This window comes from Pseudophryne corroboree, chromosome 5 (genome assembly GCF_028390025.1).
Source record: "Pseudophryne corroboree isolate aPseCor3 chromosome 5, aPseCor3.hap2, whole genome shotgun sequence".
Lineage (NCBI taxonomy): Eukaryota > Metazoa > Chordata > Amphibia > Anura > Myobatrachidae > Pseudophryne > Pseudophryne corroboree.
In genome coordinates this window covers 264861428-264885401 of record NC_086448.1, presented here as the reverse complement: position 1 = coordinate 264885401, position 23974 = coordinate 264861428, and the positions used below count along the sequence as shown (strand labels likewise).

The window sequence follows — 23974 nt, the reverse complement described above, 5'->3', positions numbered from 1 at the left end:
TTCAAATGTAACATGCCCCCAATTCAGTACAGGGGAGGGGGTGCCAATACATACCCTTGCTCCGAGCACCATGGCACCTAGCTACAGCTCTGCTCATAATATGTATACAGACTGTATTACGTTCTGTTCTGTGATATTAGGTATCCATTCAGATGGTCGACCATGTTATGGTCGACAGTCATTAGGTCGACCACTATTGGTCGACATTGACATGGTCGACATGGACACATGGTCGACACATGAAAAATGGTCGACACATGAAAGGTCGACATTAGTTTTTTAACTTTTTTTCTTTTGGGGAACTTTTCCATACTTTACGATCCACGTGGACTACGATTGGAACGGTAATCTGTGCCGAGCGAAGCGGTAGCGGAGCGAAGGCACCATGCCTGAAGCATGGCGGGCGGACGCGGTGCACTAATTGGGGTTCCCAGTCACTTTACGCAAAAAACGACACCAAAAAAAGTAAAAAAAACTTATGTTGATCTTTTCATGTGTTGACCTTTCATGTGTCGACCATTTTCATGTGTCGACCATGTGTCCATGTCGACCATGTCAATGTCGACCAATAGTGGTCGACCTAATGACTGTCGACCATAACATGGTCGACCATTCATACCGGAACCGTGATATTATACCCTCTGTCATGTGTTTGCAATTCATGTTAACCTCTCTTCAATAAAAGCATGCTATTTAAAAAAAAAAAAAGCAGCTGAGAGGTTGAGAAGAATGAGCAGAGTAGTGGATTGTAGATTTGGCAGCAAGGAGGTCATTGCTGACTTCCATGTGGGAAATTCAGTGGAGTGGAGAGGATGAAAGCCAGACTGAAAAGGGCCAAGCAGGGAGTGGGAAGAAAGAAAGCAGTTGTAGACAATAAGCTCAAGTATTTTGGAGGCAAAAGGGAGTTGATATATGGGTCAGTAGTTGCTCCAGGCCAGCAAATGGAATGTACAGCCTTGTACAGGTTGAGTATACCATATCCAAATATTCCGAAATACAGAATTTTTGGAGTGAGACTGAGATAGTGAAACCTTTGTTTACTGATGGTTCAATGTACACAAACTTTGTTTACTACACAAGGTTGTTAAAAAAATTGTATTAGATGACCTTCAGGCTGTGTGTATAAGGTGTATATGAAACATAAATGAATTGTCTGTATGTACACAAACTTTGTTTAATGCACAAACTTGTTAGAAATATTGGCTAAAAATGACCTTCCTGCTGTGTGTATAAGGTGTATATGAAACATAAATGCATTCTGTGCTTATACTTGGGTCCCATCGCCATGATATCTCATTATGGTATGCAATTATTCCAAAATACGGAAAAATCCCATATCCAAAATACTTCTGGTCCCAAGCATTTTGGATATGGGATACTCAACCTGTATATAAGATAGGAGCTTACTAATGTTCACAGCATCTACCCTTGTAGTATACATTCACAGGTGGATAAGGAAGGGGACAGCCAAATGAACATTGGGGTAAATGTATGAAGCAGTGAAAAGAATGTAGATAGAAGTCAGATGAGATGCTTTGAGGTAGCATTTATCAAGTGCATTCTATCAAATTGTACGTAGCACATACTTACCGACTTCTGGGCTGCTCTCTCCGGGAGAGAGCAGCCCGTCGGCTCAACAGGGGGGGCTGGCAGTCAGGTGACGCGCAAGGGGGGCGGGCCAGAGGCGGAACGGAGGCGGAACGGGTGTGGCTTCAGGAACGCGTCATTTAAGCCACGCCCCCCGCTGTGTAATGCCGCGATTACCGGCATTATACAGCAGTGGGCGTGGTTACGATGACGCGATTCAACAAGAATCGCGTCATCGCCTGCCCGGACCGCCCACTTTACTCGTTAAGTGGGCGGCGGGCAGGGGGTGACCCCCGTAAATCGGGAGACTTGCCTGCTCTTCCGGGGGGCCGGGAGGGTCACCCGTTTTTCGGGAGCCTCCCGGCCATTCCGGGAGGGTAGGCAAGTATGACGTAGCAGCTGATTGGTTGCCATGGGCAACTTCTCCACTGGCTCATTTCTCCAATCTTCACTGCTTCATACATCTCCCCTATTGTTCCTAAAGTAGCAGGAGGGTCACAGAAGTCACTGTGAGATGTAATAACTCTGCCAGAAGATCTGTATTTGCAACTCATTTCTCCAAATTTTAGTGGCTTTTTAAAGAAGTGGTATGCAGAGAAACGTATTGAGGATTTCTCTTACGTCCTTGAGGATGCTGGGAACTCCAAAAGGACCATGGGGTATAGACGGATCCGCAGGAGCTTGGGCACACTATAAAGACTTAAACTGGGTGTGAACTGGCTCCTCCCTCTATACCCCTCCTCCAGACCTCAGTTAGACTTTGTGCCCAGGAGTGAATGGACACACACTAGGGGAGCTCTAATGAGTTTCTCTGAAAGACTTTATGTTAGGTTTTTTATTTTCAGGTAGACCTGCTGGCTACAGGCTCCCTGCAGCGTGGGAGTGAGGGGAGAGTAGCAGGACCTACTTCTTCTTAGTTCATTCTCGGCTACTGGACACCATTAGCTCCAGAGGGTTCGATCACTTGGTTCGCCTAGCTGCTTGTTCCCGGAGCCGCGCCGTCAACCCCCTCACAGAAGCCAGAAGAAAGAAGCCGGGTGAGTATGTGAAGAACAGAAGACTTCAGTGACGGCAGAAGACTTCAGTAACGGAGGTACAGCGGTCGCGCTGCGCTCTATGCTCCCACACACCAACAGCACTCTCAGGGTGCAGGGCACTGGGCGGGGGAGCGCCCTGGGCAGCAAGTTACTGTTTTCTTGATAAGGCTGGCAGTGAAAGCTTTTTCGGTGCCTTGGCACCGTGTCTCATACCCCCGCCAGAATGCTACAGCGCGCTGCGCGCCTTTGATCCCCCGCCGCCGGCTTCTACGGGTGCAGGGCACTGGGGGGGGAGCACCCTGGGCAGCAAGTTACAGGTTTTTCTTTCCACAGCGCTGTATTATAGGGCATTTGAGGGGATGGGGCTCCGTGTCCCAGACCCCCGCCAGCGGCTTATAGCGCACTACGCGCCATTTGTCCAGCCCGCCGGCCTCCATGGGTGCAGGGCGCTGGGGGGGAGCGCCCTGGGCGGCAGTTACTGAGGGCTGTTTTCAAGGGAAAAACAAGGTACATACGATACCCCGGACGCCGCGGCCGTTACCACGCCATTTGCTAGCTGCCGGCGCGCTGCGCGACGGTGCTCCCACACGCTGAATGGTTTGCTTGGGTGCGGGGCGCACGGGGCGCCCTGAGCAGCATTAGTTTCCTGTGGTATATAGTGTGTTTACACTACATACAGGGTCAGCGCCATTTTTTCTCTGTCCCCGCCAAGATGTATGTAATGCACAAACAAGGGGGTGGGCACAGTGTTTTAGTGTTATGTACACATATATAACACTAGTTGAGTTAGGAATGGGCATGAAATAATTTCTGTGTGTAATTTTTTTGTGTGCTCCCTGTCACGTATACTCATTTTAGTACACTTGTGTCGACAGGCGTGAGTGTTCTGTTATAAACACCTATGGGGTTCACTGTCGGCATCGCCGACGCACGTGGGTACTTGCTACAACATAAAAAGTAAATATTTATGGGAGGCACAATGGTATGTGGGTGACCCTGTCGGCACCAACTGTTGTCACCGGGGGTAACTGGACATGCTGTATATGACTTATACCTGTGTATATAAAGTTGTACGTTACTTCCCTCAGACCCCTTGGGGTCGCAAGACGGTAATTTTCCCTGATTACTAATCCCGGCTGTCGACGAATACTGGGGTTTTCTGTCGACTATAATGTTTCCTGGTAGATCCACAACTGGGGCTTTTCAGTACATGGTCATACACGTTCAGAACACATTAATGTCACTGGGGACCAGAAGGCTCGGGACAATCCAATTATATGTATATTATATATATATTTAGGATATGTGGCTATATGTGTATTGCAATATGTATATTCATATGATGATTTCTGATGAATACTGGTGTAATGGTATTCATTCTCATGTGCTGGTCGCTCTGTTGACAAAGCTCTAGGTCGGCTGTGTCTCACATCCTCTCCTGAAGTCAGAAGGGTTATTCTTTTTCCGCCACGGATGGAATATTGTGAAAGTCAACGACTGGTCGATACGGGGCCCTGTCTCAATGGATCGTATACAGGAAAGCTAAGTGATATGATTATTTTTCTATGCTGTGGGCTTTTTGCATTACAGGCACATGAGGGAGTGTTTGTGTTCGGTAGGTCATGAAATAGATTTACCCTAAAGAGAGAAGGGAGTTTCCTTATGTTGGATCCTCTCTATAAATTTGCGGCAGGCTGCCGTATGTATACAGGTAGTGTGGCCGGGGGACTGCTGAGTCTGACTCCGAGAGTTACTGGAGGTTTTTCCCTGGGATGGTGTACCGCTGGTTGGGGGGATGCCTCAGTTCAGCCAATCTCGGTGGTTATTCCTGGTAAGTCTATTTTCGGGAATTGGATTCCCTGGCAACAGTTAGTGACGCATTCTTTTGAGGGATGCAGTCTTTTTAATCGGTTAAATACAGTTTTTTGTTTTTTCCCTTTCTGTACAGCCTGTGAAAGGTGAAAAGGTAAGAGTTCTGCAGCCTTGTTAGGTTCGCTGATGAGGATGTCGTTTCTATTTCTACCACATACACCACATGTCGCAGAGTCTATGTGGAGGGACCCCGCTCCGGTGAGGACTCAGTTACTACTTTCAGTTAGTCCACGAATAGCCTAGGACCGGTGAGTTACTTATAGAATCCAAAGGGGGATATTCTGGAGTACAGATGTTTCCCCTCACTGGTTTTCTAAGGGATTTTGCCGTTTCCCCTCTGGAAGGGGAGGTAGTACGCAACGCCGTACCAGGGGTGCGTCAGGTTCAGGTCCTTGCCCTCCTGTCCCGGTTATGTAAAAAAAAAAAAAAGTTTTACAGGCGTTGTTCTACGCATTCAGATTACCTGGAGGGATAGCCAGGATTGTATTGCCCATTTCACTGAAGTGATGCTAGTATGATGGTTTTCTTTCAATAGTAGGAGCCATTGTTATTCTATACTGAGATGTTTGCCTGACTGAGGCGAGGTCAAGAAACAAGTGGTGCAAATCGTTGTTTCTCTCTGACTGTTTTCAACACAGGGATGGGCTGTTGTTCCCAACGGCGCAGATGTCGGAGGTAGTATCAGGGTAGATACTGAACAGTTGAGGTTCTGTGTTTTCCTGTGGAAAAGAGGTCTGAGGATCCTGAGTCTGATCAGATTTGTAGTGCCACTTCATCAATATGTTACGTTGATGAAGAAGTTGGGTGCGGCCTAAGAGGCCTTTTCGGTGAGCAGGTTGAATGCCAGAGTGGTCCGGGTCTCACTGGCACAGGCACCGGAATATTGTTCTAATGGCCAGGATATCACTCCTGTGGTGTCTGCTCAGTTCTCATCTGCTAGAGGGACGAAGGTTCGGGATACAGGATTAGATCCTGGTGTCCATGTATGCAGATCTCCGAGGCTGGAGAGCAGTCCTTACATGGGAAGTATTTCCAGAGGAAAGGTCAAGCTGCAAAGCTTGTCTACATTAAGCTTTCTTGAATTAAGAGCGGGTTTCAACAAACATATTCTTCGCGATCTGCCCGTGTTAATCCTGTCGGAAGATTTGGCCACCTTTCCGGAAAATCAGACTTTTGTGAAAGGAATACTGCACATCCCACCTCCATTTGTGCCCCTATTGGCACAGTGGGACCTTGACGTGGTGTTGCGTTTCTTGTGTCTCACTGAGTGGAACCTTTATTAAAGGTTGTGTTAAATTTTAACTTGGAGAGTGGTCATGCGTTTGCCCTTTGGGAGACTGCGAGGCGGTTGTCGGAAGTAGCGGCTTTGTCTCACAGGAGTCCCTGTTTGATCTTCCTAGTGGATAGATTTGAGAACTTGGATAGTAGTTCTGCCGAAAAGGGTTTTCGGGGTTTATCAAAAATCTGCCTATTTTGATGCCTGTGGTAACTTCAGCATTGGCTGATTCAAAGTCTCTAGGTGTAGTCAGGGCTTTGAAGATTTATGTCGACAATTGGGCTCAGTTTGAGGTAACAGAGGCTCTGGTTGTCCAGTATGCTCCCAGCGTGCTTGGGGCGCCTGCGTCTCTGCAGTCTGTTACACGCTGGATCTATGATACGATTCGGCATGTTAGTTCTACGGCTGGGTTGCCGTGACCGTAGTCGGGGGAGACACATTCTACTATGTAGGTGGGCTCTTATTGGGCGAATGCCCTAGGTGTCTCGGCGGGTTAACTTTGCCGAGCGGCTACTTGCTTGGGTTTCAAACACCTTTGTTAAGCTCTTCAAGTTTGATACCCTGGCTGATGGGGACCTCGTGTTTGCTCAATCGGTGCTACAGAGTCGTCCGCACTCTGCCGCCCGTTCTGGAGCTTTGGTATAGACCCCATGGTCCTTTTGGAGTACCCAGCATCCTCTAGGACGTAAGAGAAAATAGGATTTTAGTACCTACCGGTAAATCCTTTTCTCCTAGTCCGTAGAGGATGCTGGGCGCCCGTCCCAGTGCGTACTGTGTCTGCAGTTATTGATTTTGGTTGCACTTTGTGGTGATTCTTCTCTGTCAGGCTATTACTGACGTTGTTCATGCCATGGCATGTGGTTTCTTATTATTGGTTGGGTTGACACACAGGTTGTGTTGCGTATTATCTCAGCATATGGCTGTATGTTTTTCATACCGTGGGCTGGTGTTCTGTTGAAGGCCATGTCTTGCGGTATGTTCGTGGTGTGAGCTGGTATCACACTCACTGTGTTTAATTTAGAAATTCTTTCCTCTAAATGTCCGTCTCTCCTGGGCACAGTTTTCTAACTGAGGACTGGAGAAGGGGCATAGAGGGAGGAGCCAGTTCACACCCAGTTTAAGTCTTTATAGTGTGCCCAAGCTCCTGCGGATCTGTCTATACCCCATGGTCCTTTTGGAGTCCCCAGCATCCTCTACGGACTAGGAGAAAAGGATTTACCCGTAGGTACTAAAATCCTATTTTTTCCTTTCTTGTCTCATTTAAGCCAGAACTAATCTGTGGATGTTGAACATCGGTTCCGTCCCCTGACCAAGAAACAGTATCAGCCCAGGTGTGCCTACCTTATGGGAGTTCCTGCATTTTAATAGTAAAACCATGTAGCAATACTTACCCATTATGCAGAGACCACGTGAGAAATTAATTTGGAGTTCCTAAACATAGTTAGATACACAGAAGGCTTATAGAGTCATAATTTGCACTTGTTTATTTTATTATTGTGATTCTTGCATCTAGAAGTATCTGTAAGCAATAAAGGAAACAATAAGATGGAATATAAGGGAGAATGGAAAGCTACTGTAGCAAGGAAGTGCTGCTGCTAGAGGGTAACGTCCGGTACTCACTTGGATAGCCATGACTGGAATAGTATCAGTAGCAAAGCTCCTGTGTGTACCTGGTGAGTACATGCACCACATTAGACTTCCGAAGTCAGTAGCGCTAAACCAAATCAGACTATAGAGTTCCATTACGTCCCTGTAGGTTACTGATAGCAGCTTTAAATTAAGTATGGAAAAATACTTTCTTGAGAATTTAATATTGATTAAAAAAAAATGACATTACAAATTGTTAACTATTAATTATTATATAGATATTCCATCCAAGACATAAGAACATTTTCAGATTATTCCACTTTCATAGAATACGGTACAGTGTGTAAGGCATTAAAGTATGGATAAAATTTTTATTACTTGGTTCAGTAGTATTGGCATATCTATATTGCGTTTGGTGCACACGGGCTCCTGGGTCCATGGGGGCCTATACCGCACACCCTGCACCCATATAGTTATAATTTCCCCTCTGGAGTCCTGTTGCGGCCACCGGTGCTGCAGACAGAAATCTCTGGGAAAATGGAGGTGATTTGTGCACGTTTAGTAGAGATGTCCCCAGGATTAAGGTGCAGGCGCCATGTTATCGGAGGCCTGAGCATGCACAGCAGACTCTAGCACAAAGCCAGCTGCCATAGGGCCTAATTCAGACCTGATCGCAGCAGCAACATTTTTCTCTAATGGGCAAAACCATGTGCAGTGCAGGTGGGGCAGATATATGTGCAGAGAAAGTTAGATTTGGGTTGGGTGTGTTCAAACTGAAATCTGCAGTGTAAAAATAAAGAAGCCATTATTTACCCTGCACAGAAACAAAATAACCCACCCAAATCTAACGCTCTCTGCACATGTTATATCTGCATTATTATTATGGTTTTGCCCATTAGAGGAAACCTTTGCTGCTGCGATCAGGTCTAAATTAGGCCCATAGTCTACAGCACTGCTCAGGGTTGGACTGGCCAACAGGGGTACACTTCCTCCTAAAGGGATTAATATACAGTACATTATACATACTATATGTTACGTTATACTGCACATGATTCTGGTGTATTTTCTACAGTTGATTGTTGTTATTAATCTGGCACATTATCACACATGCACTATCAGTATTTACTATATATAGCCTCTGACGAAAACTGCCTGTGTGCAGTTAAAAAAGGCTGTCAGGCAGTGTGGTGTTATTACTAAGGAAAAGCTACTCTATTGAATAAGGGTTCTCTTCTTCATACTGAATGTGAGTGCAGGCCCTCACTTCATCCTGTCTGGAAAGAGTGAGTCCCTATATATATATATATAAAATTTCCACTTCGACCACTGTGTGTATACATATATATATATATATATATATATATACAGTTGTGCTCATAAGTTTACATACCCTAGCAGAATTTGTGATTTTCTGGCTATTTGTCAGAGAATATGAATGATAACTCACAAACTTTTCTTTCACTCCTGGTTAGTGGTTGGGTGAAACCATTTATTGTCAAACAACTGTGTTTACTCTTTTTAAATCATAATGAGTTATGGAGCGGCGCTGTCCGGCGCGGTCTCCTAGGAGATGTAGTAACAACAGGAAACCCCAATGTGACGGTGAAACGCACGCCACAATGGGGCCATGGAACGCAATCTTGTAATTAATTCCCCCACCTCTCCAAACGCCCAGTGTTTCGTAGGTCTAGCCCTGCAGAAATGAGTGCCCAATTGTGCCTAATTGAGCTCAAGACACACTTACATTATTTATAGAAATCATAAGGGTAAATAATTATTTAATATCCAAAATTTAGTTAATTTAATTACAGGAAGTGATGTCACCCACAGTGGGGTTTAAAAACCCAATGGTTTCAGTTCCAATTTCATACAGCAGCTAGGAGCATTTCTGAATGTGGAGAGGTAAGCATATTGATCTTATGGCCTTTTATGTCCTCTTGGTGTGTAATTATGGATGATGTTAACAATTTAAGTTGATTATTGATGGTAAAAATGTTTGGGGTATAATGCCAGCTCCTAAAGAATTTGGTTTATAGGAAATATGTGTGTGTATGTATATATATATATATATATATATATATATATATATAAAAATCTTAAATCAAATTTTCAGATAATCTAAGTCATAAGATTCTCTCATATAATAAACAGCTCTTAAATATTAATATAATAAATATACCCTGAAAATGGTCCATGATGCTTAGATTGCCAATGCCTATCAGGAGTGTCAGTTTATTTATATTAACACAATATCCTGTGATATTATTACTTATAGTAAAAGTGTTGGTTCATATTTCCAGCCACATTGATTTATATGAATAAATTCTGGTAAACCCTCAGTTAATTTTAGCTACGGATACCTTCTTAAAATAGATAGTTCTCTATATCTGATTATAATTCTGACATAGCTAATGCTGACCAGAATTATCAGTGTACCTGCATTATCATTGCTCTATATATTTATACATTCTGCTCCATCATAGGTACGATTACAGTTATCTGTCTTGTGTTAAATCCACGCTTGGATGTGATTTAATGAAAAGCTGCTCTACGAGCTAGTTTCAATATAATTGGTATGTATGAAAAATAAAATATGGGCCAGTATTTTCCAGTATGTACTGTACCCATATAGCATTAGGAATTTGTTTTCCATTATAGGTTTGAATACAATTGCATTTTGAAATCTCCAAACCAAGTTTATTATCAGTGGATAATACATTGAATGGGTTACATCTAATAATCTGTCCAATTGGTATGTATAATTATATCATACTAATATCATTATATGAAATTACCACAAATGAGTAACATTATGTTCCCTATACCATCTAGATGATACGTTATGAATATGATTAAAGTTTTGTAACGATATGACTATCTTGATTATATGTTAAGAATAATGTCAATGGTAGTACATATCAAATAGGTTAGTTTTAGTCCATCAAAGAAAACCCCATTGTTCTTTATTCAGTTTTCTATTTCCTCCATTCCTCCTCGTACATTTTATCCTGCCTTAATATATATGTAACACATGTTATAATTTTACAGATATCCCATGTGGTGAAATCTAGTTCAATACCACTTTTTAAGTGTTTTAATTACCTTTTGAAGACACGTTAAAGTTGCTTGTCCATATTGTGATCCTTTGGTATGTATACATTATAATTGCAATTGACATGAGCTCATTGTAGATAAACGAAACAATATATTTATGAAATGTTTTCTACATTGTTTAGATTATAATAAACCCCTGATGAAGTCTGTAAAACGAAACGCGTTGGGTTAAGACAGCGATTTTGTCATTCCTTCAAGGAGGATTAATCATCATGTCGATATGTGACTGAAATGAATTGTTACCAACACAAATATCTGTACGAAACATCGTTTATTGTCACTTTGGATACATTGTGATACAGCTTATTTTACTGTATTTTATAAAATAAATAAGTCTATTTCTCATGACTGTTTTATTGTATAAGTGAAAACGTTTGATATACCAAAGAATATCACTAGCTCCCTGGGGAAATCTTTTCTTTGCTGTTCATAACCATTGTACCCCGTCTAACAGGGGGTACTTTCCCTAAGGTGTAGCTTTTTATATCATTAGCGCGAGAAAGGTCTTATACTTTTTCTAATATATATATATATATATATATATTTATATATACAGTTGTGCTCATAAGTTTACATACCCTAGCAGAATTTGTGATTTTCTGGCTATTTCTCAGAGAATATGAATGATAACTCACAAACTTTTCTTTCACTCCTGGTTAGTGGTTGGGTGAAACCATTTATTGTCAAACAACTGTGTTTACTCTTTTTAAATCATAATGACAACAGAAACTACCCAAATGACCCTGATCAAAAGTTTACATACCCTGAAGATTTTGGCCTGATAACATGCACACAAGTTGACACAAACGGGTTTGAATGGCTGCTAAAGGTAACCATCCTCACCTATGATCTGTTTGCTTGTAATGCGTGTGTGTGTGTATAAAAGGTCAGTGAGTTTCTGGACTCCTGAAAGACCCTTGCATCTTTCATCCAGTGCTGCACTGATGTGTCTGGATTCTGAGTCATGGGGAAAGCAAAAGAATTGTCAAAGGATCTGCGGGAAAAGATAATTGAACTGTATAAAACAGGAAAGGGATATAAAAAGATATCCAAGCAATTGAGAATGCCAATCAGCAGTGTTCAAACTCTAATTAAGAAGTGGAAAATGAGGGATTCTGTGGAAACCAAATCATGGTCAGGTAGACCAACAAAAATTTCAGCCACAACTGCCAGGAAAATTGTTCGGGATGCAAAGAAAAATCCACAAATAACTTCAGCTGAAATACAGGACTCTCTGAAAAAAGTGGTGTGGTTGTTTCAAGATGCGCAATAAGGAGGCATATGAAGAAAAATGGACTGCATGGTCGAGTCGCCAGAAGAAAGCCATTACTACGCAAATGCCACAAAGCATCCCACTTACAATACTCCAAACAGCACAGAGACAAGCCTCAAAACTTCTGGAACAAAGTCATTTGGAGTGATGGGACCAAAATTGAACTTTTTGGCCACAACCATAAACGTTACATTTGGAGAGGAGTCAACAAGGCCTATGATGAAAGGTACACCATTCCTACTGTTAAACACGGAGGTGGATCGCTGATGTTTTGGATATGTGTGAGCTACAAAGGCACTGGAAACTTGGTCAAAATTGATGGCAAGATGAATGCAGCATGTTATCAGAAAATACTGGAGGAAAATTTGCACTCGTCAGCCTGGAAGCTGCGCATGGGACGTACTTGGACGTTCCAACATGACAATAATAATAATAATAATAATAATAATTTTATTTATATAGCGCTCTTTCTCCAATAGGACTCAAGGCGCTTAACAGATACATAGCATAATATAGTATAGAAAATAATGAAGTACATTTTCATAAAATACAGAAGCATGAAGATACTAAAAGGGACATTATGGAAATGCTTGAGAAAACAGAAAAGTCTTGAGTCTACTTTTGAAGGATTCTATAGTTGGGGCCTCTCGCACTGTGCGGGGAAGTGAGTTCCATAGAGTCGGAGCCGCATGACTAAAAGCTCGACCCCCAGATGAATTACGGTAGATTCTAAGTACTGCTAAAAGTCCTTCATCTACAGATCGCAGTAATCGAGTGGGGCAGTATGGGGTCAGTAGCTGTTTCAGGTACCTTGGGCCTTGGTCATGTAATGCTTTGAAACTCAGTAAGCCAATCTTGAAGATGATTTGCCATCGTACAGGCAGCCAGTGAAGGGAGTAGAGGATGGGTGTTATGTGGCTAGAACGGGGCTGGTTGGTTAATAAAAAGAAAGATAACCCAGCGCAAGCTGATAATATTAAAATATCTGCAGCCTCTAAAGTGGGTATGCTCTTCCCACGATGTAGCAAAAAGACTAGAAAATTTCTTTCCACAAGTGGAAAGAGGGTAGAGGCGCTGATATGAAAATATTATTGGTACACACGTACTATGACAATGTATATAATTAATATTTTTTTTATTTTAAGCAATAAAAATGATTGTTTATATTAATACCGGCCGGTAAATATGTTCAAATACATTACATGATTTGTGCAATCCTTAAAAATAAAACAATTTAAAACAAATTCATTCCTGTATCAAAGGAGCTACAATACAGAGTGTCGCTTTATAGTAGACAGATATCCAGGTACTGGGGATCTGTTGCACCGATGTGTATGACCAGCTCAATAGTGATAATCCCTCTTCCCGTCCGCTGGTAGCAGTTCCTTTATATGCGGACCTATCTGGAAATGAGGTATATTTGATAATGAGCTGTTTTTTGTGCAATACTCAAACTGAATATTAATTTGCCCAGTATAATTCACTATAAGGCAGTCTCTTAATTGCTAGAGCACAAGAGGGGCACAATTTTCCTTTTGTGCAGATGGTGATTTTTTTGGTAATGGGAGAGCTAGACGGCAGTATTTCCATTTATGTGAGGTGTATAATGAAGTGCTCACCTCGTCCTCTCCGCCGGACCACACACCGCTTCCAAGCCACGGTGCCGGCGCTGCCTCCAGCGCTAGTCTCTCCTGCAACCGCTTCTCAGTCTGCTCCCTCTGTGCTGAAGTGTCAGACTCCACACTGCACGGCACTAGCTGTTCCTAGTGTCGCTAACTTCCGGACCAGGCTACCGATGCTGCTGAGAGTGCTTTTCTCTCCTGCAGCCGTCTCCTGATTGTCTCCCTCTGTGTCTGCAGTGTTGGGCTCCACACTGCCCGTGAACCGCGCGGTAGTGCGCTGTACCCAGCGCCGCTTCTCCTCGGATATCGATTAGCTTTCAGGCCGTAAATAGCCTGGCAGCTGTGTTTTGGTTAATAGCCTGGCAGCTGTGTATTGCACCAGCTGTAAGCACTGCAATTCTTTTGCTGGTAGACCAAGGTAGAGGGCATTACAGTAGTCTAAACGAGATGATACAAATGCATGTATGACTTTTGTCATATCATCTGAGGGAATTAAGTGCTTGATTCTGGCTATGTTCCTCAGGTGAAAGAATGAGGATTTGATTGTGGCTGATATCTGATGTTTAAGTGTCAAGCCACCATCCAGGACAACGCCAAGATTCCGCACACGATCACTGGTCTGTAATTCTGAATCCCAGAGTGTAAGTTCAGTTGGTTGGCTATGCTGCAGTCTTGTCCTTTGATGTTGCGGTCGTATCATAATGACCTCTTTTTTATCCGGGTTCAGTCGCAGCCAACTGGCGCTCATCCACTCCTGTAGTTCAGCTAGACAGCCATTTAGGGTTGCTATTGGGTTATCAGTGCCCGGAGCAAAGGACAAGTACAGTTGTGTATCATCTGCATAGCAGTGGTAGACCAGGCCATGGCGCCTGATTATTTTGCCCAATGGGAGCATGTATACTGCAAAAAGCATGGGGGATAGTATAGAACCTTGTGGGACACCACATGGCAATGGCACTGGTGGTGATGAATATAATCCAGATGATACTCTCTGTGACCTGCCTGTGAGAAATGATTTGAACCAGCTTAGGACTGTGCCATCCAGACCACAGAAATGTATCAGTCGCTCAATCAGAAGCCCATGGTCCACGGTATCAAATGCTGCTGAGAGATCCAGAAGGATTAATATTGAACAGTCACCTCTGTCTTTTGCCATCAGAAGATCATTTAACACACACACCAGGACTGTTTCAGTGCTATGTCTTCTCCTGAATCCTGATTGAAATGGATCATAAATATCATGGGTTGTCAGGCGGGTTTCCAGTTGATTTGCAACAACTTTCTCAATAACCTTTCCTAGGAAAGGAAGGTTTTATACCGGTCTGTAGTTGGTCATGCAGTCGGGATCTAAATTAGGTTTTTTAAGAAGCGGTCTAACAATTGCTTCCTTTAGGGGTCCAGGAAAAATGCCTGTCTGCAAAGAGCATTGAACAATTTTTGTAAAGACAGGACCAATTATATCCATACAACCTATTAGAAGCTTGGAACAATGATCCAAAACACAAGGTCAAGTCGACCTGTCATTGGCTACAGCAGAATAAAGTGAAGATTCTGGAGTGGCCATCTCAGTCTCCTGACCTCAATATCATTGAGCCACTCTGGGGAGATCTCAAACGTGCAGTTCATGCAAGACAGCCCAAGAATTTACAGGAACTGGAGACTTTTTGCCAAGAAGAATGGGCAGCTTTACCATCTGAGAAAATAAAAAGCCTCATCCACAATTACCACAAAAGACTTCAAGCTGTCATTGATGTTAAAGGGGGCAATACACGGTATTAAGAACTGGGGTATGTAAAATTTTGATCAGGGTCATTTGGGTAGTTTCTGTTGTCATTATGATTTAAAAAGAGTAAACACAGTTGTTTGACAATAAATGGCTTCACCCAACCACTAACCATGAGTGGAAGAAAAGTTTGTGAGTTATCATTCATATTCTCTGACAAATGGCCAGAACATCACAAATTCTGCTAGGGTATGTAAACTTATGAGCACAACTGTATATATATATATATATATATATATATATATATATATATATCAATGCACAGCGGGCGGCACTTACGGCTTTGGAAAGAAACACAGGAATCCACCTGAGCGTGTCAACGTTTCAAAGTTTATAGTCAAACTTTTTCGTCAGGACAAGTAACAAACAGAAAGTGACTCACCTATATACCCCCGCAGGTCCATCCGTGGCGGGCCGCGGCCAGCGTCCCAGCTCAGTAAAAGTGACGTCATCGCTAAGCGTCCGCACGCAGCGCGTCCCGGAGGTTCCAGCTGAGGGCAATCATATGTAATCATTATGTTACGTGGTAAAAAACATACAAAACAAAATACACTACATGTACACCATACACCAATAGAAATATATACAATAATACTGTACACTTGTAGCATCATAGAAAAGAATATATTTAACCCAAACCCTGCCAACTATAACAGAGCTAATAAGAGACAAAGTATGCATACAAGTGCTTGTCTCGTATATTAGATAACAATCAATTCAATAATGCTAAAATTACATCATCTGGAGCCATGCTAAATATAATGCACAAGCCCTTAATAGAATAGATACTGAAAGATTGCTAGACAAATACATAATACCTCTTACACAACATAGTCATAAAGTGTCAATATTCTCACTAGCTGTTTCTAAATATTTACAGAAAGCATGAAAGGCCTGAGTGTTCATTTAGCCCCCTCAGAGACAAAGTATCCAGGTGAAAAATCCACCTGGCTTCAGCTTTTAATAACAAAAGACCCCGGTTCCCTCCCCGTGTAAGTGGGGGAATGTGGTCAATAATGCGATGTTTTAATGCTGCTGACGGATGTTTTGCATTAAGAAAATGGCGTGCGACCGGCTGGTCGCTACGTCCAGTGGCTAGTGCTGCTCTGATGGAGGTACGATGACCCGCCATTCTTTCTTTAAATGTGCATTCCGTTTTCCCCACATAATGGAGACCACAGGGGCAACTTAATAGATAGACAACAAATTTTGTAGAACATGTTACTCGGTGTTTGATTTTAAACCGCTTGCCAGTATATGGGTGACAAAAACTGTCACCAGGTATCATATGACTACAAGTAGTACATCCTAAGCAGCGGAAACATCCTGGTTTGGATGACTTTAAAAAGCTCCCTCCTGTCCGGCTCTGTTTTACTGGGAATCGTATATTAGTTTTGACCAAATGGTCACGGAGATTTTTCCCCCGTTTGTAAGCAGGCATTAGACGAGTATTTGAGAGTGAGGTTAAGTGTTTATCTGATTGAATAATCGGGCAAAATTTCTTGCTGATGTTATTAATGGTCTTACTTTGGGTATTAAACTTATTGACCCAAATAAGTCTATCACTGATCGATTTTTTATTATTAGATGGGTCCAACGTTGCTTTACGTGACATTATTAACACTTTGTTTTTTAGTAGCCTGTAATTCATGTACAGAATAACCCCTAGCAACAAATTTGGTAACTAACTGGTCCAAAGTGGATTCAATTGTGGTCTCATCGCTAACGATCCGTCTGGCTCGTAGCATTTGTGAATAAGGGAGACCTTTGCGCAAGTGTATTGGATGGTGGCTAGAAGCTAATAATATGTTATTTCGATCCGTCGGTTTAACAAATAAATCCGTAGCAATGTTATGATCCACTATCTCAATGTGGACATCTAAGTAATCCACCATTTTCTGATGAATGTTATATGTAAATTTAACAGGCGAAGTAGATGAGTTATGGTCATTTAATAATTTCTCCAAGGATTCTTGTGATCCTAACCAAAAGAGCAGTAAATCATCTAAATACCGAAAATAAACCAGAATTTTTGAACTAACTGCTGTTGTTGAAAAAAATAAATCATCCTCCACCTGAAACATAAATGCATTCGCAAAAGATGGTGACACATTGCTGCCCATAGAGCAGCCCTGGAGCTGTAAATAATAATTGTCATTAAATAGAAAATAATTACGTTGTAAAGTTAATTGCAATAATTGTAAAAATAATTCAACATCAGGTCCCTCATACTGCTTATTACCATCGATGAGCGATCTCACAGGCTGCAATCCCTCCAAATGGGGGATGCAGGTGTAAAGATTGCACACATCGATTGTAGCCAGCAAACATCCTTCAGGTATATCTCCTATAGTATTAAGATTATTCAGCAATGCAGTAGTATCCTTAAGGCATGTTTTTCTTGCCTGGATACATGGCTGTAAAAAAAAGTCCACATATATAGAGATGTTTTGGAATAAAGACCCCCGTGCTGATATGATGGGGCGTGCTGGAGGGGCAGAACTATTTTTGTGCAACTTAGGTAGTGAATACAAAATCGGTGTAATTGGGAATGGAGTAATTAATGCTTCGTAAGCTGTTTTATGAAGCCTATTCTCCCCAAGGGCTGTCTTCAAGATAGTATCCAGTTCCTCTTTGAACTGAAGCGTGGGATCCTTTGAAAGCTTTTTGTAAGTGTTCATGTCCGCAAGTAACCGGTAGAGCTCCTTCACATAATCAGAGGTGTTTTGGACCACTATGGCCCCACCCTTATCCGCTGGACGGATTACCACATCCTCATACTTAGACATCTGTATAAGGGCCTCCCATTCTGTTTTAGAGAGATTAGAATGTCTTTCTTCATAGCTTTTGGCACTTTTGACTTTTCTTAATGCAAAACATCCGTTAGCAGGATTAAAACATCACATTATTGACCACATTCCCCCACTTACACGGGGAGGGAACCGGGGTCTTTTGTTATTAAAAGCTGAAGCCAGGTGGATTTTTCACCTGGATACTTTGTCTCTGAGGGGGCTAAATGAACACTCAGGCCTTTCATGCTTTCTGTAAATATTTAGAAACAGCTAGTGAGAATATTGACACTTTATGACTATGTTGTGTAAGAGGTATTATGTATCTGTCTAGCAATCTTTCAGTATCTATTCTATTAAGGGCTTGTGCATTATATTTAGCATGGCTCCAGATGATGTAATTTTAGCATTATTGAATTGATTGTTATCTAATATACGAGACAAGCACTTGTATGCATACTTTGTCTCTTATTAGCTCTGTTATAGTTGGCAGGGTTTGGGTTAAATATATTATTTTCTATGATGCTACAAGTGTACAGTATTATTGTATATATTTCTATTGGTGTATGGTGTACATGTAGTGTATTTTGTTTTGTATGTTTTTTACCACGTAACATAATGATTACATATGATTGCCCTCAGCTGGAACCTCCGGGACGCGCTGCAGGCGGACGCCCAGCGATGACGTCACTTTTACTGAGCCGTGACGCTGGCCGCGGCCCGCCACAGACGGACCTGCGGGGGTATATAGGTGAGTCACTTTCTGTTTGTTACTTGTCCTGACAAAAAGTTTGACTATAAACTTTGAAACGTTGACACGCTCAGGTGGATTCCTGTGTTTCTTTCCAAAGCCGTGAGTGCCGCCCGCTGTGCATTGATATATTATTGAGGATTTCTCCTTCAAATGGAGGGCACCGGCTATTTCTAAGTATATACCTTTTTCCAAATAAGGAGTGCTGCTGACTGGATCTTTATATATATATATATATATATATATATATATATATACAGTGGTCGAAGTGGAAATTTTGAAGTGGGGGTATGGAAAAGTGGGCATGGTTACTCAAAAGGGGGTGTGGCCTTAAGCATAGTGTACCTCACCATATACCCCTTATACACATTATGCACCACAATAGTAGGACTCCTTATACTATCTAGTACTGGTACCCCTTACACATTATGCCACACGGAATGTCCCAAAATTAACATTATGCCACAAGGAATGAACCAAAATTCCCACAGAATGAGCCAAAATTCACATTATGCCAATGGCCGCCTACACATAATATGCCAGGTACAGCCAAATACACATCAGACCAGGTACAGCCACTTACACACATTACGCCACGTTAAAGCCCCTTACATTATGCCACGGCCACAGTAGAGCCCCATACACACATTATGCCATGGTAGAGCCCCTTACATTACGCTATGGTAGAGCCCCATACACAATTACACCATGGTAGCGCCCCTTAAATTACGTCACGGCCACGGTAGAGCCCCTTGCACACATTATGTATGTGGATGTGCTACTGCTCCTCGATCTGTGCACTCACCCCCTTCCCAGATAAAGGCAGCACCCACCGCAGGGACATGGGGGTGGAGGAGAAAATGGCAGGCCTTGGGCTCCAGCTGCAACGGGTGCGGGAAGCGGGCGCACCCCACGTGGTTGCCTGGCAGGCTCCAACTGCTTGGGCTCCAGCTGCGGCAGGTGCGAGAAGCGGGCACACCCCACGTGGGCCCCAGGCAGGCTCCAGCGGTGGCGACGCTGGTGCAGGAAGCGGGCACACCCCACGTGGACGCCTTGTAGGCTCCAGCTGCTTGGGTTCCAGTTGCGGCAGGTGCGGAAAGCGGGCACACCCCACGTACGCGCCCAGCGGGCTCCAGTGGCGCCGGTGATGGCAGAAACACTATTGCCGGAAGGCTGCCCACTCCCCCCTTCTCTTGCTGCTCATTCCCCCTCCTCCTGCTGCTCAGCTGAATACCCGTGCTTCGCTATGGAATTTCAAGTATAATCACAAGGAAATAAAAAGTGCTGGTATTTAAGCAAATTTAATACTGCTTTTTCAAATAGGCTCACTTGTGGTAGGATTTCGTTGAGAATTGATATCATCAAATGCCCCATGAAGTCTCTGTGTCTTATTTTCTAGACAACGGGATATATACCTAAAGTTAACGGGTTAGTTTATCAAAGAAGATCAGCAATTAGACTTACAACAGGACATGCTCCGCCTGCCGCTGCCAATCTTTGTCAGGCCGCACCTCCGGGCGGGCCTTCCCTGGATTGATGCTGTCAAAAGGCTGGCGCTGAGGAGAATAATCTGCCTCCTTTTCAGCCCTGTCCCTCCTCTGATTCTGCCCTGCTCAGTGCTGTAAATGCTGGGACGACAGGCCAAGCTCCACCTGCTATATGTTAAATATGTAAGGTTTGCATGGATAGGCTGACCCCTATTCCAAAGGGCTCTAGGTCTCCCTGCTTAGCTTCTCGCTTTCCTTAGGGCTCTTGTTTTGAGGGAAAAAGATAAATATTTTTGCTCAACACTTAAGGTCACTGGGAGAGCTGTCGCTACCCTATACACAGCAGGTAAGCAGTTGCTGACTATCAAGCTTTCCTTTAATGCATTTAAGAGTCAAAACATCTATCTCTCCTTTCCTCCTATTTAGAGGCTCGGCAATGTTTAGTTCAAGTGACAGGTTCACCTCTGATAATTGAGACACTATACTCTCCTGACTGGAAATAGGTTAGGTATGTACTTATATCTGAAATCTATGTATATAAAAGGCAAATACAACTGACTCATCACAAAATCACCTGAACCATAAGGCTGGACTTTGTTGCCAGTGGCAGTTGCAGAGCAGTCCATTATTGAAATAGGGAAGCCACACCCAGCGATGTTTGACAGTGTTTAGGGGTGGCAGTTGATGTGGCTCCCATATTTGAATAATGGACTGCTCTACAACTGGCAAGGAAGTCCAGGAACAGAGCATTGTGTCCTCCCCCCTCCGCGACTTGGTATCACCGGCACCATGCATTCTTTATAGCCCCGGCTGGCTGGGCTGTCTTAACTCTCCTCTGTGAGGGGGGATTTCCCAATAATCATCTCACCCCTTTTAACCCCTTTGTGGGTGGAATTTTTAAAAATTCCTTCTTAGTGGGTGGCTATGTCGAAGAAACAAGCTACTGTCCAAATTTCAAGTTCCTAGTCCTTATGGTTTCTGAGATTTTTTGATGAGTCAGTGGTATTTGCCTTTTAGATATATATATTTATACAGTGTGTGTGTGTGTGTATATATATATATATATATATATATGTGTGTGTGTGTGTGTGTGTATACATAAATATAATTATAAACACACACACACACACACACACACACACACACACACACACACACACACGTGTATATCATATATATATATATATATATATATATACGTATTTGTACACACACACGTGGAAACACCCCTCTCTAATCCTGTGTTTGTCCCTGCCCTGCTCTCCTATACCGCCCCTGTTCAGAAGTGTATGTTTTGTCTACAAAGTTATTTTCTATACTTTGTATTTGTTGTATCCAATAATACACACTACTCCAGATGAATCTTGTATGTAGTGATCTAAAAGCAACCCAGCATGCAGAAAGGGCTGGAACAAGTGCTATATTAAATTACTTGCACACATTTTTCTCCTTACAAAACCTGAATCACAAATTCAATTTGGTGTGGTCTTATTCATAAGTTCCTTTATAAATATATCCAATATAACCTAATGGGGTGTCATACAAGATGTCGACATTCAGAATGTTGACATGGAAAGGATGGTGACATGTATTCCCATTGTCGACACTATGACACTGTCAACATTCTGGTGCTGACATTCTGAATGTCAACATGATTCATTTATACCATCAAAATGTAGGTGAAGCACAGTAGAACACTAATTAAGTACAACAATAAGGAAGTAACTTAAGTACAAGAGTATATCAATACTCCACCATAGAGAAAATGTGAAAGCCTGGATCTTCATTGTCCATTGATAAGTTTCTTTGTTTACAAAATCTGATACTATTCAACAATAGGTCATTGTCAACAACATTGCGCAGTAGAAGAAATGTGAATCCACATGACAATATCATGTCATTGTCTAATGTACTGTCATACGAGAGTGCTGCAACAAATCCTCCCACATCAGTTCCTGATAGTTATTATGGCTGCTCTCTGCGATTTACACAATCATTATAAGTTAACTATTAAGAAAGTATCTGCTTTACATTAAATATTCCTAAAAAACCCAAAGAACTTCTGGGAAATTGGACAAAGGAATGATTCATTGATTCATTAATTTCCTATAAATGTTATAATGCATTTGTTCTTGATGACTTCCCTGTAAGTAATGCAATGCCGGAATGACCTTACTTTGGAGTTTGTCAAGACAAAACAATAGTATTTTGTGTATGGGGTTTTGTCACAAGGTCTTCTTGTATGTCAGGACAGTTTATTATACCTCAGTCGTGTTTGAAATAAAAACAAAGTTCCTTAAATGCATTTTTAGTGAATCTTAATCTAGTTGTTGTACATACAAACAGTTCCTGTTTGTTTTAGTGATATTACCTTCTATTGTTGATAGTCTTTGTGAAACTGCCTTTGTTTGAGTTTCAGACTTCTTGGATTAAGTGCTGGACGTGGTTTACTTCCCAGGAAAAGGCAGATTGGCTGTCACTTTATGCTAAGCATTATATGTGACAGTTTAATATACCAAGGCTGGATTTACCAAGCCATACAGTCATTTTATTTTGTGAAAAGGCCATTGATAAAATAACATTGCTCACAGCACAGCCCACCAATGTTATTTAAAGTTCAATTTAAAAGCCGCAAATTAGGTCACACAACTTTTTCCTGCGTCAAAACACGCTTTTCTTATTCAATTAGAAAATCACATTAATAGTAAAGGGAGAAATTGCAGTTTTTAGTTTGCAGCTCCAAATTTAAGTTTAAAAGTACTTATTTTAATGTAAAATGTCAGATTATGGAGCTGCTTTCTTAAAACCCTACTTGTAAATAATAGTGTATTTAAAAGTGTATAAATAGTAAAATATGGCCAATAAAGACAATTTCTATTTCACATAATTTAATATGAAAAGCAGAGATGGGATTAATTATGTAAGCCAATTTTTGGTGATTGTGTTTCTTTACTCAATATCTGACTAGTTGTATACATGCACTTATATTTACTGAAATACAATACCTCCCAACTTTCTGAAGCTGGGTGGGGGGACAGCGACGTGCATTGAAGAAATTAGGTGATGTGGCTTTGCGGGTAGGGGCCATGGCCCAGTGGAAGTGCCCCATTGTCACTGCTGTCGGAGGCATTCCAAGCGCTCTGTGAGCTGCTTACATGCCCCCTGTCCCTCTCTCCAGGTGAATAGATGCTGTGTGCATGCGCACAGTCCCAGAAAAATGGGACTGTCCCACCAAAATCGGGACAGTTGGGAGGTATGAAATACACGATGGTTATCCAAGGTTGGACTGGCCCACAGGACAAATTCCCAGTGGGACACAAAGCTTGAGGGCCCCATCCCCAACTTTAGGGGTCAGATTCTAGACTGTGCACTCAAATTATACATTGTTACTCTATTTGAGAGTCACATGAGTGCTTGGATAGAAACTACACCGAGATTTAACCATAATGTCACGATGTGTATTGGTATGGGTCGTTGGGTAGACACAACTTAGGTCGACAGTCATTAGGTCGACCATGGAAGGTCGACATGCATTAGTGTAATAGTACCCCTGTGTGGGAGTGGAGTCGTACCTGCTTTCTCCAGACGACGCTGGCGGCTTTCAGACCTTTCGCGACTTCTTCTGCGGGAGCCTGTGGCAGAAGAATATCACCCCAAGGAGGACCCCACGGATAAAGAAAATGCAAATGGATGGTGACAGCACGTTTATTAAATCAAGGGAAAGCAACGTCACCGTTTAATGTATTCAAATGCCATCTAATAAGTCAACTCTACCTCAGAGGGCACATGGTAGAAC

The 23974-nt window shown here is 42.4% G+C and overlaps 1 long non-coding RNA gene across 1 annotated transcript; it reads left to right on the top strand.

The window, feature by feature from the left end:
• The first annotated feature begins 9847 nt into the window (after positions 1-9847).
• Positions 9848-10730, top strand: LOC134928976 (uncharacterized). Its single transcript, XR_010178178.1, has 4 exons — positions 9848-9932; positions 10018-10111; positions 10408-10507; positions 10596-10730. It is a non-coding gene; the product is annotated as an uncharacterized LOC134928976 (long non-coding RNA).
• Positions 10731-23974: the final 13244 nt, after the last annotated feature.